The 18,907-nt window shown below is 40.7% G+C and overlaps 1 protein-coding gene across 9 annotated transcripts in view; it reads right to left on the bottom strand.

The window, feature by feature from the left end:
- Positions 1–18,907, bottom strand: part of dab1a (DAB adaptor protein 1a) — a 184,479-nt gene that overhangs the window by 63,250 nt on the left and 102,322 nt on the right. For 3 of the 9 annotated variants that reach the window (XM_058638302.1, XM_058638305.1, XM_058638303.1), the window contains exon 1: positions 7,091–7,327. The gene's annotated coding sequence lies outside the window, so the exon portion shown is untranslated. Of the gene's footprint in view, positions 1–7,090; positions 7,329–18,279; positions 18,337–18,907 lie in introns of those variants that run through there. The other 6 variants (XM_058638306.1, XM_058638304.1, XM_058638308.1 and 3 more) reach the window with 3 other exon arrangements.

Below are 18,907 nucleotides of genomic sequence, written 5' to 3'. Positions count from 1 at the left end.
CAGATTTCATGACCCATGAAACCATATAAAACTCTTTTCTGTGATCAGTTTTCATGTGTGATGAAAGTGTGATATGTCAGTGATTGTGAGCTGAGCAGGCTGATGCATCTGCACACCTACTCCCTCAGCGAGCGCTATACTGTATATGAGATGAACACCAGGTGCTCCAGGGAGGGAGGCAGATTGTGATGTGGTTCTGGGCCACAGACTACTCCTCTGTCCTGACACAGATGTCAGACTCAGGCCCTTCTCTCTCCCTCTATCATCTGCATTAACAGATGTTTGGCACAAAAACAATGAATTAGGTTACCACCACCTTGTCTTTCAAAACAAGAAGGGCACGACAGGCTATGTCAATTCCACATGAATGAGTAAACTGCTGCACGTTACCATACTGTGAACCCTCACAGTGGGGCAGGTGCAGTGAAGACAGTAGCTAATCTTTACAAACAGTGACTAAAGGAGAAACAAAGGCGGTGGTTAAAAATTCATTAGTCAGGAGCCACAAAGAAGCACAGATGGAGAGAAGGGAAGAAAGACAAGGAGAGAGAGGAAAGGGGGGAGAAATATAAAGAGGAAATCCTCTCAGGAAAACATATTTCCATTTCTGTTTCAGTCTTTTCTTTTCCTAACTTTGGTGCAGTCTCGCAGAGAGCGTGGAAGTCAGTGGAGCTATTCCACAGGGAAGTGTAACTAACAAACCCCCTAGCAAAACTGAGAGCCCACTCCAGTTCTCCCTCTGTGCTCTACATGCATTCATCTATTGTATTGCTTGAATAAAGAACATTGCACAGAACTAGGCATCTCCTCTCATGGCTGGATAAAAGGCAGAGAACTCAAATTAAAATGTAATTTATGGTGCTTTGTTGTTTTTTCTCCACCACCTAAAATGTCACTAGGTTCACATAATACTGCTGGGGTCTGCTGAGGCATATGTGTGTGTGTGGTTTCAGGGCGGTGGGTGGTCAGGGATCTTGACTTCTGGGGAAATGAGAATGTAATGCGTGAAATTAATTGAAGTGTTAATGTGCTGTGACTCCAGTGTAATGCATTCCCCTCTCTCTATGTGTGTGTGTGTGTGTGTGTGTCTGTGTGCGCGCACGTACAAATGCCGACTATAAAGTGCTTTTGTTTGCTGTGAAAACTCATTAACAAAGTGAACACCTTTGTGATTTCACCCCAAAGAGATGCTCACTGGAGAGAGGAAAGAGCAGAGGACCAGACATGAAGGGAGAAAAAAATCAGAAAGAAAATGTGATAATGATGAGAAATATTAACTTAGAAGAGCTTGAGAGTCTCCGTTCCATAATCATCATCTCTTTTGAAAGAAGAGGATTCCCAAAGCTGCTTGGGAGAAAAGGAGGAAGTGGAAAAAGGGGGTAGTAATGCAAGAAAAGGGCAGAAGAATCACCAAAGACAGAGACTCAGTGTGGGTAAAGCTGTGGAAAAGGGATACAGAAAAGCTACTTTTCTATACTAGAAATAGCCTTTATGTCCCTGACAAAAATAAAGCAATTACCATGGTGTCCAAATTATTTTCAGTCTGTAAAGAGCCAAGAGTAGCAGTTAATCTGTGGCCTGTTTTTAAATTACATTTACGAGGGTGCTGTAGTCCAGCACAGCACACACTCCACCACGGACTACAAATCCCAGAGTTTCAAGTGTGTGTTGTATATGATCATAAGCAAATAATTCTCAGATTCCTAATGAATAGTGATACAGTTCATACGTAATAACTGATCTCACTCACTCAGCGTCTACCACTTTATCCTCCACGAGGGTCTCGGAGGGCTGGAGTCAAACCCAGCTGACATAGGGTGAAGGGCGGAGTACACACTGGACATAATCTGATCCCTAATAGGTTAAAATCACATTTTAGTCACTTTAAAAATAAAATCTAAACCAGCTTTAGTGTATACTATCTTAAGAATACATTTGCTACTTAATCGTGCCATTAGGTACTTTTTTTCCAATAGAAACTGAAGTTTCTAAGTTTGTAAGCTGCTTACTCTGCAACACCAAATTTCATACGGATAAAATGTTATTTTGAAGGAAAATTTGGTGGTTTACTGGTTTAAGTTTGTGTCCCTAATTAGCATCTCCTTTGTATTGTAATGTAAAATCACTGATTCTCTAAATGGACTTTGGTGCAGGAGTGAGTGAGTTACAAAGTCAAACAAAATGTAGTGTCTTGTCAGAAAAGGATGCCTAATAGAGAGATAGAACAACAGAGTTGATCAAATAGTCAGTCAATAGACATAAGCTGGTAAAAACCTGTTCTTCCTTGTGTCCCCACTGACAGCCATGTTTTCACTAAGAGGGAGCTTACTGGATTCTCTGCGATGGGAGTGTGCACAGTGTACAGTCAGCTCCGAGTGTGTGTTAGTACCGCAGTACAACCACGCTTCATAAAAAAATGAACTACCCTTGCAAACGGGTAAGAACTGCAACTTCATAGAGTTGTGCCTTCTTTTGCTATGTCAGAGAATCATAGTGCTTCGAGAGCTTCAACGTCAGGCTGCAACTAAAAAAAAAAGCAGAGGATGTCAAACACGCAGCAGTTGTTTCAGCAGTAAAATATAAGGGCTTTGTACTATTGTTGTGTCTGCAGATGCTGATGCCAGAGGTGAGGACAGATAGTGACAGATAATAGACTGCAGAGGAACTGCTCACTGTGTGTGTGTGTGTGTGTGTGTGCTATACCGTGCCTGTTTGTATTGAAGACGTAATCATGATCGGTGGTAATAATGGCTCCGCGTACATCCTGCATGTTAAGGTCTGTGTGTGTGTCTGTTTGCCCATGTGTCACAGACACACATCCCATTGCCTTCACAGTGAATACAGGCCAGGAAAAATGGTGCATCTGGGATACACACAAAGTAGTACACACTCCCAATGAGCTGTAAAGATATTCTCAGTGACAATTATATCTGAGAGAATGTCACGCGCACAAGCAATGGGGATCAATAGTGAGGGCAGTCAGCCAGGAGCCAGTCAATTCTCCCTCTTTCCTCTCCAACGGTCGAAAGCCCTACTGGACAAAAGTGATATTTAACATGTTACAAAATGTTAAAAAGCTGAATAGGTATAGATTTTACTGTGATTTCCTCTTTCCATTCTTCTATTATTGATTTCAATCTGTGAGGAGTCTATACTTGTGAACAGTATGTGCATTTAAGCATCATACGCAGAGGTTTACACAAGTGAAGAAGCATGATTTGCAGCATCCAGGGCTCATGCAGAGATACACGCTCACTACAAACAAGGTACAGAGCTGTGGTGAGAAAAGGAAGCTTACAAAACACCTGAGGAAAAGGAGTTGTGCACAGTATGATTTCGGATGTACTGAGCACGAGTTCTCTGCTGATGGGAAGAACAGGTTCACAAAGCTCCCTGTACACACTGCTGAGGAGAAAGTCAAAAAATGTATTTCTTTTTTTTCATTAGGATTATTAACACTGAAGTTATGATATGGAATCACAGCAGGGGAATTCACAAATCCAAAAAAAGTTGTTACTGACCAATGAAAGTGCCAACTTTATGGAACTGCCCTTATGAAACAAGTAAGAAATGGTCCCAAAAGCAACAGAACCTGGATTCAAACAGAAAGTGAAAGTAATTAAGGATGCAGGACTTTTCCACTAGCAGGACTCGACTCGGCACGGATAGTACCTGGTACTTTTTTTAGTACCTGCTCTGGCAAGGTTCCAAGCGAGCTGAGCCGATACTAAAATGTGACGTCAACAGACTGCTGGTCACTGATTGGTCAGCGAGTGCTGTCACAGGAAGAGTCATGAGCGAAGATTTGAGTAATGACTGAAAGCACGAGAACTGCAAATACAGGCGGCTGAAATGACTTTCCTCCGCAGGGTAGCCAGGCTCAGCCTTAGAGATAGGGTGAGAAGCTTGGACATCCAGGACAGGCTCTGAGTAGAACCGCTGCTCCTCCATGTCGTGAGGAGTCAGTTGAAGTGTTTCGGGCATGTGGTCAGGATGCCTCCTGGATGCCTCCCTGGGGAGATGTTTTGGGCATGTCCTCAGGGAGGAGACCTCAGGGCTGACCCAGGACACGCTGGCATGATATCTCTCGGCTGGCCTGGTAACGCCTTGGGATCCCCCTGGAGGAGCTGAGGCTGGGGAGAGGGTGGTCAGGGCTTCCTTGCTAAGGCAGCTGCCCCCGTGACTCAGATCCAGATAAGCGGAACACAACGTAACGGACCATGCATTCATCTACAACTTTTACAAGGAAATTTCTATCTCAATCTAATCTCTAGTCTCAATATTTACCAGAGGAGTCTGGTGTATTTAGCGACAGCACTGCTGAAAGCCTGCGATCACAACCTCTTCCACCGTATGCCGGCTCATTGTTTCTACCACAACTGAGACACAGCCAGTGTTAAACCAAGCAGCACCTATTGCTTTACATGTGATATGATTAATTAATTAACCAATTATTAATTGTATCAACTATTTTGATACTTTTGATTAATCTTTGTGTTAATCAAAAGTTCAAGTTATAAAGATCTCACATTATAAACTTCTTAAATGTGAATGTGTACTTTTGGTAGAAAATCACTAAATCATTTTGGTTTGTGGACAAAAAGAATCACTTGCAAACATCATCATTTTACATTTTGAGAGGCACATGTCAACCTTGTTAACACAGACCAAACTAATCAAGAAAATAGCTGACAGATTAACTGACTGATTATGAAAATAATTGTAAATTGGATTGTATTCAGAGGCAGCTTTATCACAGAAACTCTTATAAGAGAAAATTGACCAATTTATGGAGCATTAACCTTTTCATTGTTACAGTGCTTCAGGTCAGTAACTTGTCAAGATTCTTACTGGATAATTAACTCAAAGTGTGATTTCACCTTTGTCCTGTTGGGTCTAAAGCTTTAAGAAGCAGATCCTAAATCCAGTAGTGAATGAACAGTCTTGATTGTCATCAAAATTATTTGTTCCATTTTATCCTTTTTTTGGAGAAATTTCTTGAGCTTGAAGTAATTCTTGTTTTCTGCTCGTCATTTCTGTGCATTCATTTACATGGTCTCAGATGTATTTCTGGAGAGCAGAAGACTATTCTGTGTGAAAAGATGGCTTTCTTGATATCAGATGTGTGTCATGTCTCCAGCTGAGATACAAATTCCGAGTTGCAAGCCTACTTTTGAGAAGGCTGTGTAAAGCTTTGGGAACCTGAACATGTGCTCCAGTTTTTCAGTGACCTCTTAATGTCAAGACTACATAACTTTAGAGACATCTTTTCTGTTTCAAGATTTAGTCCAGGGCTCATTCAGAAGGACTGTCTGGTGTAATGCAGTCCACAGTCTAAAGACTCCATTATGCTGCACTGGGAAAGCAGGAATTGCAAAAAGCAGGTTGGGTTGTGGAAAATGACAGAAGAGGCAAAAGGAAAAGGAAGCCTGTCAACAGGCGGAGATCAGAATTGAGAGAGAGAGGCTTTTTTCTTTCAGTTTCCACACAATAATCTGGGGGTTTCTATGACGACCTGCAGTCACCTGCTGGGCCCATACAAGGAGAAGTGTAAGAGGTCTGTTGGCAGCAGTGGAAAAAGTATTGAAATCTTTTAACTACTTAAAGTAGCAGCACTCAAATGTCTACTCTTACGGCTAAATTTAATTAATCTGAAAGTAATGCATTACAAAGTTATTACGAAGTGGTAGGATTAGAATGATATGGGTTTTTCTATTGCCAATGCCCATCTTAAAAAAATCAGGGCAGCCAATGCTGTTTTTTCTTCTATCTGATAAAACACAATTTCATTAAGTTATGATGCAATTGCCAACTTTGAGAAAAAAATAATGTATACAGCAATCATCTGCAGCCTAATTAAATAATAATTGACTATGGGTGATTATTTAAACGCATCTGTTCTGTATGTCTACCTCTAAGTAGTGTCAAAGTACTCTGAGGTAGTAGTTGCACATTTTATGCACATGTACTGCGCATATATCTACTGTCGGTGCTGTGTATAAGTGATGCAGTCTGAGTACAAGAAAGAAAGCGAGCAGAAAGAGTGAGGGTCTGCAGAGCAGCACAGCCTCATGATTAATGCGGCTTTTAGCTGCAGCGAAGCGCCTGCATGGGCTATTCTCATCTCCCCCCACCCCAACCAAAGCAAACTGACCGGGTCGCCCATTGGACTCTCCCTCCCTCTGACGCTCTCTCACACTTTCTCCATCAACCCAAACCCAGTGAAGCTGATACAGTCCACACACACACACACATTACATTGACTACACTAACACTTTATCAACATCTGTATGAGCAACACCATCGTACCGAGATGCACTTCATTTCACCTCAGTCTTACTGTGAGCCAACACTCAAAAGTGGACAAACCTCTCTCTCTTTATCTCACACACACACACACACACATCAGGAACATTATTAATAACCAAGGCTCCGTGCGTAAAGAAGTATGCAATCCATTTTTCAAAGATGTGTGGAACTACATAGGAGTGTACAGCTTACACAAACATCACAAAACACACTTCTGAAAGATCCAATAAACTCTTACGAGACAAGAAATCAGGTGATAGTAGGAACAATCGTGTTATAATGTAATCATTTCACTGTAGACAATCCACGAGGGTTTTACACACACACACACACACACACACACATGCGGGGCAAAAAAATTAAATCTTGTACATGTTTTTTTTTATATATATTTAACTGGACAGTCTCCGACTATGAGACACTGAGGAGAGACAGCTGCAGAATGCAGCAAACCACTCTTTCCTCCCGCCTAACATCACCAATCCCACTCTCTCACTCTCACACACACACACACACACACACAGGGGGTCACTCCACCACAACCGCCCAACAGTCACGCACGAGGACACAGTCAAAAAAAATCCAGACCCAAATGCAGCAGCAGCAGCAGCAGCAATAGATAATTCATTGCAGTGAGAGGGGAACCAGTGAATCCACAGGCTCCTCTGAGGTCCAGATGGCCTCCTCCAAACTATCGCACCCCAGTCCAAAAGTGCACACTTGGCGGACCCTGTGCCACTTGTGACGCACGCGTTCGAACAGTTCTCACTGGCGCACTTACCTTTGCACTAGAGCGAAAATGAGCAGTTAGTTCCCATTTTGCGAAAAAAAAAGGGTCTTTAGAATCCAGTCATTTCTTGCGCATCTCCTCCTGTTTCACTCAGACATCCACAGTGTGTTTCAGCAGGGACAGTAATCCAGGTTTCCATCCCTGTGAGAGCGCCTGCGAGCTCCGTTACATCTTTTCCCACAATCCCCACAAAACTATGCCAGGCTTCTTTCAGCGCGTTTTCCCCCCTCCTCGCTCCCTCTGCCCCCACTTCTTTCCTCACCCTCTCTCTCCCTCTCTCTCTGAGGTTGCCTGGTTACCTCTTTTCTGTAGGCTGGTTGAGACCGCCGGCCGGCAGCCAATCACGGAGCCCGGATTGTCTTAACCCCTCCACTGCTGAACTGTCCTGGTTTCCAGCTTTCAAGGAGTGGGGGGTGTGGGTGGAGGAGAAGAGGAAGGAAGAAAGAAAATGTAGCCTATATGTTAACAAAACTATAATGAGCAGGAAAAGATGAAAGGAGAGGGAAGTGGAGAGCTGGGACGGAGAGGCTGATAGATGGAATTAGGTTTAGAATAAAAAAAGTTGTGGGAGACTCAACACAAAGTGGGGTAATGGCTGTTTAAAGGGTAGTTTTGACCGCAGCTGTCCAAAAATCACTAACATCACCAGTAAAGGACAGTAACATTATTACTTAACCCAGAAATTAGTAGTGTAAGGAAAGAACTGTTGAAAAACAGTAATAATTTTACAGTTACTGAACAAAGTAACACTGAGTTAGTGCGTTACTTGATCACAATTTGTTTTCTGTCCTTTATAGGCTACGTTATGATGACTTGCATGCACAGCAGGTGACATCCATGTAAAAAGTGGAAGTAAGAATAGATAGAATAGCCACCAGGGGGATACTCGGTTTGAAAATGAGCCTACTCCTTAAGGACCCAAAGCGCCCATGAATATTAAGCCCCGCCCACCAAGCAGAAAAAACATTTCGACAACAGAAGTCGTCGCCAAGGATAGTCATCCAAGCCTTGACCTGGCTGACACCCCAACTCCGATGCTCTACCGGCCTTTCAGCTGTGAGCCGCCTCGAACCAGACGTGTGCGAAGGATAAGCTGAAAACTGTTCTCTTCTCCTATTCCCTGCGTCCAGACTTGTACCGCCACCCGATGGTGAAGTGGGATATTGCAGGACCATGACGCGCGAGTATACGTTTTCTGAAAGAGTTAATCTCTTAATTGCTAGTTTGAGGTCTTTATCAATAGAACACAATGCCAATTTTGTAAATTGAGGAAATTTAGAGGAAAACAAACATTAACACAAAGGGACATATGAGTGGACACAGACAAATTAACAGCTGATATTGTCCAATAGATGCCTTGTTGCAGGTGTATGTGGAGGTTCTCATCCAGATCATATTATCTTCAGGGGTTATCTATATGGGTAATTTGACTTGCTTAAATTAGAGACTATACCCCTATGAAACATAACTATGCAGGAATTACGACCCGTAGGTACGTTTTACAAAAAAAAGGCATCATACATTTCCTGAGGGACTTTCCCAACATCAATCATCACTCACTTTTCTGATGCACACACTGTGCTAACAAAACAAAAACAACTGAGTCATGAATGCGTGTAAGCAGTGGTCCTGCATCCTTCACCCAGTCATTCAGCACAGAGTAGACTATTGATTGGTTAACCGCCTGCAGTTAAGTCATGCAACCTAATTCGTGAGTGCACATCTGTGAGTGAGTCATAGACTTGGCAAACTCACCATGATGTCTAGAGTCGGGGCACTGTAAGTTTTCATAAATATAAAAAATAAATAAATATACAGCTATCTCAGTGGCCTAAACACAAACACATTTTCTTTACTCTTTTTTATTGATCAACAAGCATAATTCAGGTTTAAAACAGAATCATTGTCTCTGTTAATTGTTCTGTTGAGTCCCTGCTCCTCTTCCTACACTTTCTCCTGCACTTCCTCTCCTCAGATCAACCTCCTTTGGCGAATGTGTTATTGTCAAGGGTTTAAGGAGCTTCAGTGTGGACGTAATTCTTCTGATCTTTGCAAAGACAGGAAGTCAACACTCAAACAGGGTTGTAGGTTCAGTTCCAATGTTGGTCAAGACACAAAGTAGAAAAGAAAAACGGACACAAATACACCTCGTCAACTGTTGAACAGTTCACGGTATCCTCATTCCACTGGGACGAGTCATGAGGTACGTTGACATACTGTATGTCAACAGCAGAGAGACAGTGGACAGTGTCCACAATTACGACTCAATGTTTGTTCTGCGTAGGCCTAGTCTACATACAATGCAGGGCGTGCACGAAACAGTAGGTGGCGTCATAACAAACAAGGGCACATCAGCGGCGAAAGACATTTACCTGAATATCAACCTCTTTCTTCACAAAATTCAAACACTTTCAATGACCCATGTGCATTTAGAGCAAACTTTCAAGGATTTCAAGGACCAGTGGGAACTGGTCCGTGTATTGGGAAATAAAATCATCAGTATTTGGTGGCAGCATAATCATATCTCATTAGTCAGGATGACAGTTTATTACCATACCAAATTTTTTGGTTCCCATCCCTTATTTTGAGACATCGTAGGTTAAAGTGATTGTGTACTGATAGTTGTGATTTAATTACTTATTGTTTTCAAATTTGGGGTGTTCTGTTATATATATATATACATATATATTGTTCTAGTGTGTGTGGGCCCCCAAGAAGACCTGCTATGTTTGTGGCAGCTAATTGGGATCCAAATGAACTAACTAACCATATATCTTACTAACTAACTAATTAACTAACTAGTAGCAACAAACACTAAAGCTCTTTTCTCACTCTTCATCCAGTGCCCCCGATACCCAACAAACACAGTAGCACATAATTTTTTTAGACTCGTCACTATTTGCCTCCCACATATTCTGCTGCTGCTGCTGCTGGAAACATGAATTCCCCCCGGATCCCCTGATCAACTTAACATATCGCATTCCAATCATCTGCTTAAATAATTTTCCTCTATTAACTTACTTGTTCTTTCCCCCCCACCACACCACTTTATTGTTTCACGATCTTGTCCTTCCTCTCGGGTGCCCCACCACTCTCTCCTGCCCCTTCCTTCTCCTCTTTTATTGCCCCATGTAGAGCTGTAGTTTACCCTCAGATCTCTCCTGTCTATCGCTCACCCACAGTATCCATCCCTCACTCACTCACCCGCCTCCTCTTACACATTCTCTGTCCACATGTCTCAGTTTGGCTGAGCATATAATTTGTGGGTGTGGGCAAGTCAGCAGCTTTCTCTCATCTCACTCCTATGACACTAACACACACACACACACGCACCTGAATAGATATAATCACATGAATACTAGATGGCTCTGTTGGGTAATCCATGGGAATGTCCAGATGGAAATAATCTCCAGTGAGAAAAAGGTCAGCTTTCTGATATTATTCACACAAAACATTGTCTTCACAGGATTAGGACTCTTCTAATTCACACATGTGTAGACAAACAGACAGAGAGTGAGCTAGTAGACGCGGAGAGACAGACAGGAGAACAAGAGACAGAGACAGAAAATCAGAAATGAGGGGACAGAATGTAAATTTATGCGTATTATCAGCAAATCGGGTCAAACTCGTTAAAGGAAACAAAGGCGGTCCTCTAATTGCCTGAGCACAGCGCTGCACTGCCGAACTATTGTAGTGGCAATACAGTGGAGCAGTATATAACAGTCAGTTCATCACTGAACACAGAGTAAGCCGATTTAAAACCTTAAGCCTTGCAGCACATAACATGTTGACCAACAGATTAAAGGTTAGGAACCTCAGGTCTTCAGCAAGACAATTACAAATCCGAGAATGTTTCTTCGGGTAAAATCGCATCCTTGAGCCCATGGTTTGCATGGAAGGTAAGGATTTGTTTGATTCTGTTTGTTCATGCTCATATTCTGAGAAAACAAACAGCAGATGATTTGAATAAACTGGCGATTTTACAAAACGCTTGCAGGCATTTGGTGAGCGGTTTCACGACATGAGAAGTAAACAAAACAAAGTGAACATATTTGTTCAGCTGTTTCATGTGGCACCAGCTGATGTAACTGACAAGATACAACATGAAATCTTTGTGCTGCTCTAACCAACTTCTCTTCAAAAACCCAGAGGTCATGAGACTCGTCAGCTTGTATCTCTGATTGGGACAAAACAATGCAGTGAGCACAATTTGGCATTATGGTGATGCCTCGCCAATGAGAAGCAGTGACAGCCATTACATTATGAGAGGTTAGTGTCACCTCTGTACTTGTCATTTATTATGCCCCACATAGGATATTAGAAAAATCACAATGTCGCTTAAGAAGGAGGACATGTGTAATTGTTCTGTGACAGGTATCAGAACAAGGTCGAAAAGAAGAGTGCGTGCGTGTGATCCTTGAATTCATGTCGAAAGAAAAGTTGCCTCAAAGTAAAACTACTCTAAATAAATCCTAAGGTTTTTGAACAATTCAAGAAACAGCAGCTCCTGTATCTGCAGGAAAGATATTGCGATTGCTTGTACAATAGAGCTTTTCTATCTAAGTTCTGGCTGTTGCTCATGTATCCAGACATTTACATATTCAAACATTTGCATATGCACGCAAACCATCGAAAAACGATCTCCCTGCAGTCCATAAATGTAAGTTGTGTTTGGAGGTACATCCGGCTGCTTTCAAACATCCCCACATTTTTGGTACAGAGACTGCATTATTGGTAACATGCACACTTCTTACTTTTATAATAATGCAATTTGGATCTGCTGATTTTACACAATGAATTAAATTAAATGATATTCTATGTGTGTGCGTATACTGAATGGCAATAGCTAGATTTCCCCAATGCCCACAACCTGTCTGACTTATACTGTATCATCTTACTCTGATGGCAATATTGATATCAGTACATTATTAAAACCATAAAGTGTATGTAACGCTAAGGCTGACTGGATGTCACATGACACGGTAATAAAGCATGTGTTGATAGCAGTAAATGACAGTCTCCTCTGAAAAAGTGTCAGTACTTCTGGAGGTTAACGCACAGGTCTGTGACATATTTTCAAACGTCACAATTCAATCCAATTTGAAAAATTGTGCGTACTTTTTGTTCAGGTGTGCTCCGATAGTAATATATAATATATATATATATAGATTATATAATTTAATCTGATTGCCTATAGGTTGTGCTGAAAAAAATGATATAATACACTCTATATTGCACAGACTTATAGACTCTGTATATCTGTTTTAACATAGTAGGGGAGAGGGAGAGACACAGACGGGATGAAGAGGCAGAAGGAGCAGTGCGACGGTGCTGGACCCCCTCTAGAGAGGAAATATCACCGCACCATCATGTCTATGGAAGCATACCACTCGTCAGTTACTCAGATATATTAAGTGTCTGACAGATGTGTCGAGCGTAAAAAAAGAGAACAGGTGGGAGGAGGAAAGATGATCGAGGTGAGGGGGAAAAAAAACCGGTGAATCTGAAAACACACAAACAGAGTTATGACAATGTGACAAATCATTGTTATTGCATTCTCGTGTGATTAAACTGAAAAAGAATGGGAGAAAGAGAGACAGACTGGGGAGGAGGATCCTGACTTAAATCTAGTTGACAGCCTGACTTGTGTGCAGTTGGTTCAGGGGAGCATGTGTGTTTGTGTTGATTAGATGTAAAGATCTGCCGTGTTGAAATGTAGAATGCGTTCATGCTTTTTATACATGACTGTGGTGGAAATCAGATGGATTACCTGAAGGTGTTTTTACCTCTGGGAGACGACATGATATTTCATCAACAAATGTTCATGAACGTTACATGAACAGAAACACGCGTTTCCCTTGGGGGAGTAAAAGGTTTAACTGTAGCTTTGTTTCTGTCTTTGATATTTAGGTTACTTCCAATAATTAGTGAAGTCACCGCAAACAATCCCACTGTAAGTTGTTCTACTATGTTTTCTACTTCTATTTATTCCATTGTATTTGTCTCTTAACTAGTTCCCTATCCCTCAACATAAAACCTTTATTCAAAACCTTTTTTCTGATTGAAATATTACATAAATTCCAAAATATTCAATGTTTTAGAATGAGATGGGTGAGATTTTCCCTATGAAAATGATTAACAATCTCAGCTTTTTACTAGTTCTACAAACTTAAATGTGCAAACCTCACTCAAACTTCAATTAGGACATTATTCAGGCCCCTCCCATTTATGGAATTTCATATTTTTTAAGACAATTTCTCAGTCATATAAATTGAAACAAACTTCAGACACACAATTTTCTACTACTCACACATACTCCACATACTTACATACATGCGTACTAGCATACAAACTTACTCAAACTTCAGAACATTCACAAAAAGTGGAACTTTCATCCCTCAGTTCTGCCCTTTCATGAGAGCTCTACAGAAGCAATTAAAGGAGGTTACTGGCGGGGAAAGATTAACAGGAGGCAGTGGTGACATTAACTCTTTTTCTAATCTAACGTAATTAAATTCCACACACATACAACCATTTGCTTCCTTTTTCACGCAAGATTCAAGTCATTTCTTGACTTGAAAAGTGGAACCTGACTCAGAACGTGGGTATAACATTAACCTAAAACTTGGTTATGGTTACAAAGTGGTTATGAAATGAAATCTTATGTGTTCATCTATTTCACATCGTTCCGCTGAAACATAAATATGGGCTTGAAATAGGCTGCAAACTCTAAGTTATGAGATCAGTTATGTTTTATAAATATATATATATATATATAAACCTGCAACTAAGTCTTCTCTTCACAGTTGAAACTGAGACTTGCTTACTATGACCAATATTAAGCTGTGCTTGAAGCTGTTGTCCCGCAAGTTGACTGTTGACTCTCAGAAACTTGTCTTTTGATTCTGTTGTGGCTTTGGGTCTGCCAGACCTCTTCCTGTCAGAGTTTCTCACAGTTTCTGAGTGCGCTTTGATGGTGAAGGAAACTGTACTCACTGACACCTTGACTTTCTTTGCAATTTCTCTGTAGGAAAACCCTACATTTTTAAGTGTTATGATGGTCTGTCTCTCTTCCATTGTTAATTGCCTTTTTCTTGCCATTTTTATGGTAACACACTACTTTCAGCAGTACAATACTGTTCAAATGATGCTCACAAGGTTATGGTACCACAGTGTGTTCCAACACTACTTTTATGCAGACAGAGGGGGTTGTAAGTAATAAAGAAAAGTTGGAACACCTGTAGGAATTGGTAGAACCAACTTTCAAAACTTGATCAACCTCCATTGCTGCAGAACCCATTTCTTGTTCCCTGAAAAAGGCCATTCTGAAGCTTTTTTTTAACCTAGCAGTTCACAAGGGGTGCCTACATACCATTTCAAGCTATTCATTGGACTTGAATGGCTTGAATTTAAAAAAAAAACTGGAAAAATTGGGGTGTTTTGACCGGTAGTGTGTATATATATATATGTATGTACATATATATCTTCAACTTGTTCTCCAGTTCACAAATTTCACTCTTCGTGTATGATTTTCTAATTTAATGCAATGTGACGAGCAAAGTACAGGGACTTACACAATTTGAACAGTGTCTCTCTCTGTCTCAGAGGAGAACCATCCACCTTCTCCATAGAGCTCAATATAAACTGACCTCTGCTACTTCTGGGCAAAAACACAAAAGTCACCAATTAAAAAACTGCCATTTCTCTCCCATTTTTGACTCTATCTTCACAAAATCTATATCGGGGTCTTCAGCAAGCCTTGTGACACTCACAATGAAAACTTTTCAGCAATACAAACTATGGTCTTTGCTTTAAATGAGTTGTTCGGAAGTTGTGTGGGTGGACCTGCTCAACTCAGGAGGTGCCAGACATAGCTGATTCAGATCAGCAGATTAGACTGTTCAAAGGTAAACACACACAGCAGCTTGTTCGTTTGTGGACACAGGTAATTGGAATACAAGCTTCATCGGAATAAAAATATGTCATGTAAACATGCCAATCCGAAAACTATGATCCGATGCAGCCCATTCGGACTAATAGAGCAATGTGACGTATTTTTGTTACTGCTGTATTTTCATTACAAAAAATGAATGATGAACAGACACATAAAGTCACAGGCGTGGAAGACGAGGAACATGAGATGTATAGCGGTCAGCGAGGGGACGAGCAGACACGCGCAGCATTTGTTTACTGTGCAAGTGGAAGTGAAGCTTCTTTTTCTGCTTCTTCTTCTGGAGAACTACTGCGTCAAAATAGTCCATTCCGACTCTACACTTGATGCATGTGTACATGCACCACAATCTGATCATTTAATTTTGCATCCATGTCCATTAAACAGCAAATATTTTCCAAATGAAGAAATTTTGCACTTGTAAACATATTCAGCTGGTTTAGGACATTACTGATTGCGTGTCATAGGTCCTTCTTGTAAAACAAATTTTCAAAATATTCATTCATTCATTCAATCAGAAACTCATATTTTCATACCAATTCAATGCAGCATGCCACTGCAATCCCTTCAGAAATAACCTTCTCCAGTTTGACAGTAATGTGTTGCTCTGTTGATCTCAATTCAGGGGTTTTCAAATATATTGTAAAACCATTTTACACATTCATTTAGCAGGAGTTTGTTTAACAAAGAGAATTCATTTAGGGCTTTAAAATTAAAAAATATTAAGCAAAAACACACAACTACATTAATCTTATTCTTAAGCAGTTTGTGAATGTGTACATACATAATAATACTGTAGAATAATAGTTGTGCGTGTGTGAGAAAAGCAATTAAAGGAGGTTACTGGCAGGGAAAGATTAACAGGAGGCAGTGGTGACATTAACTCTTTTCATACGAACATAATTAAATTGCACACATACAAATATTTGCTGCCTCTTTCAGGCAACATACGATATTTCCTTGACTTGAAAAATGGAATTTGACTTTCAACATGGGCATAGCATTATATTAAAGACTGAAATGAAATCTTATGTGTTCCTCTATTTCACACTGTGATGTATTTCTTACACAACATCCCATGGAGAAGAGTTTTGAAGGGAACCTCTAAAACAACAAAAATAAGCCGCAAACCTTAAGGCTGTCTGTGTGTGCGATCTTGTATTTGTGGCTTTGTGAGGCTTTGGCTGGTAATCACATATTTAAAGGGCTTTTTGGAGGTTAAGACCTGGTTTTAGGGTTAGGGTTAGGGTTACAATCGGGTTTAGGGTAAGGGGCTAGGGAATGCATTATGTCTGAGTGTCCTCACTATGAATGAAGCTGTGTAAGTATATGTGTGTGTACTTGTAGTAGTTCTCATGGATGACCAATAGTCCAAATCTGGTCCTAATGAGGCAGAACCTCATTGATGAGGATCTGGTTGTGAGTAAAAGAGGGCAGCGGAGGTGGAACAAGTCAAAATGACACAGTTTCAGTGTATTCTCAACATTGTAAATTATGCAGGGTGGGCTAGATTTCATGGATGTTTTCTTCATTCATTTTTAACTGGCTCAGTTAACACAGTTGTGCTCCAGCTTTATTCCCCACTCTCTGCGTGTGCCAGCACGTCCGGATGCATGTCATTTATATGATAAACTCAACTCGAAAGTCGAGGTCACCAAAAGCATGCAGGTTAATAGCTCATTGCTAATTGTTTTTTGATTGCTGGAGTTAATTACAGCTTAAAAACCCACTGCAAGACAGATTTCTCATCTGATATGAGCACCCACATGCACAACAATAACTCTTCTGCTTCTTTAGCAAAGCTTTCACAGTTTCAAAAAGATTTCATTTCATTGCTTTGATACCAGTTGAAAATCCCGCAGCCTCATAAAATTATCCCAATTACTGTCAAAGTGTTGCTTCATTATGCATCGCTGGATGACTCTGACGAGACAGTAGTCTTGACTCTCTCACATTTTCATGTTTGCAAACACACAATGACTAATATCACCGTCATAGCAAATGTTACAGTGTTCCTGTTTTTTGTTTTTTTTCCCCCGTTTCCTATGATGTCATGCAGCTGAAAGCGAGGACACAGCAGGTGCCCCAGTCCTCTGTGTGCTGTCTGAAGCTTGACAATACAGCTAACTGTATTACATTAGTTCATGTGGTCAGACACACTGTTGATGAAATGCCCTAACCTCCACCTCATCCTTAACCCAGGGAGTGTGTGTCTATGTCTGTGTGTGTGTGTGTGTGTGCTGGAGGGAGAAAGTCTGTTTCTGTGTCATGTATGTCTATGTGGGTCCGGTGAGTGAGGGCTGCCTGGGGCTCACTGCTCATCTCAGTGGGTATAAATAGAAAAATTGAGAGCCAGAAATAAATAAATAAATAAATAAAGCATCACAGAGGGGTGGAGAGGCTGCTCACAGGTGAAGAAAATGTGATATGTGATAGCAGGTGGACAATCCCCATGGATTCAAAGCTAAAGAAATGTTGCATCACATGCGGACAGGCTAGTGAAGTCAAAATAAAAATAAACATGTAATTCAAATGGATTTTCAAATGTAAGCGCTGAGACACAAACTGTGTTTTTACAGATGGAGCTCTCATTCCACTGTTTGCCTCACTCATGTGTTGTTACTGTACTTTATTGTCTCAGTAAACACTGGTTTGTTTAGCAGTTTTCTATTGTTCTTTAAGGTTTTTGTGTTATTAATGTGAGGGTGACTGCTTTGTATCTGCTGTGAGTTTCTTTTATATTTTCTAATATATTATATTTGTGCTCTCTCTCTCTCTCTCTCTCTCTCTCTCTCTCTCTCTCTCTCTCTCTCTCCTTGCCATGTGGGACTGCTATGATTTGATTTAAATACTCCATTCTATTCACTTTGTCCCCATTGCTATGTAAACTAATTTAACCTCTGTTCAATCCTCGTGGCAGTTATGCATCATCTAATTTTTGAGTTATCACAAAGGTAATTTCTGTATCTGTAAAAAGTGAATAATCTCACAGGGAGAAGTCACAGGCAAAACTTCATTCATTCCACTGTCAGGGAGGGCATCGTCGTCATAACTTCACTATATACTAAGAATTTGAACATTTTAATGAAATGGATCGGTTACAGTGCACCATATTATATCTGAAATTGATGTAAATCACAGCCAGTTTATTCACAGCTAAAGAAATGGTAGAACTAGCAGAGTAAAAATTATGAGAGAAATAACTGTTATCACTGTAGTGTTCACATACCTGGACGTCACCACACCTGGTGTCCATATCACTGCTCCGTAAAGATGGAAATTGAACCTAGAGGGGAGGAGATGGAGGCAAAGAATTAACAATAAAAAGTCATTGTGTGTGTCTGAGTGTATTTGGACCAAAAAATTAATAAAACCAATACATTTAATAGAGGACGTGAGGACATGTTGGCTGATCCTAACACTCTGCCACACCTTGAAAGGGCTGTTTATGGTAGACATGAACCAATAACCAGTTTCAAAGTAAACCACAGTATAAAAAGTCAAGGTATCAAAACCACTAAAACTCTCTGTCATACCCTGTCCAAGGTTTTAATGACTCGTCAAAAAAACAGAGTGCACGGATAACTCAAGCGCAGCATTGAATATGAGGACCCCTCCCCCTCTGGGTTGGTGTGAGCTGGGTGTTTCATGGTATAATGGCCGAAGGACCTCATCACAACACTCTGATATTATTGCTTATGGTTATCATACAGTCAGCATATTACATCATCCCATATCCTGTTTAAGACGTGGTTTTAGAGATATGTTTAGAGTTTGGTTTATGTCAAGGTTGGGTTAATGGTTAGGGTTATGATGGTTTATGATAGGTTGTCCAAATGAATGGAAGTCTATCTCTC

The sequence above is a fragment of the Solea solea genome, chromosome 9 (assembly GCF_958295425.1).
Source record: "Solea solea chromosome 9, fSolSol10.1, whole genome shotgun sequence".
NCBI lineage: Eukaryota > Metazoa > Chordata > Actinopteri > Pleuronectiformes > Soleidae > Solea > Solea solea.
The sequence above is the reverse complement of the archived record's forward strand: the minus strand, read 5'-3'. Positions and strand labels throughout refer to the sequence as shown.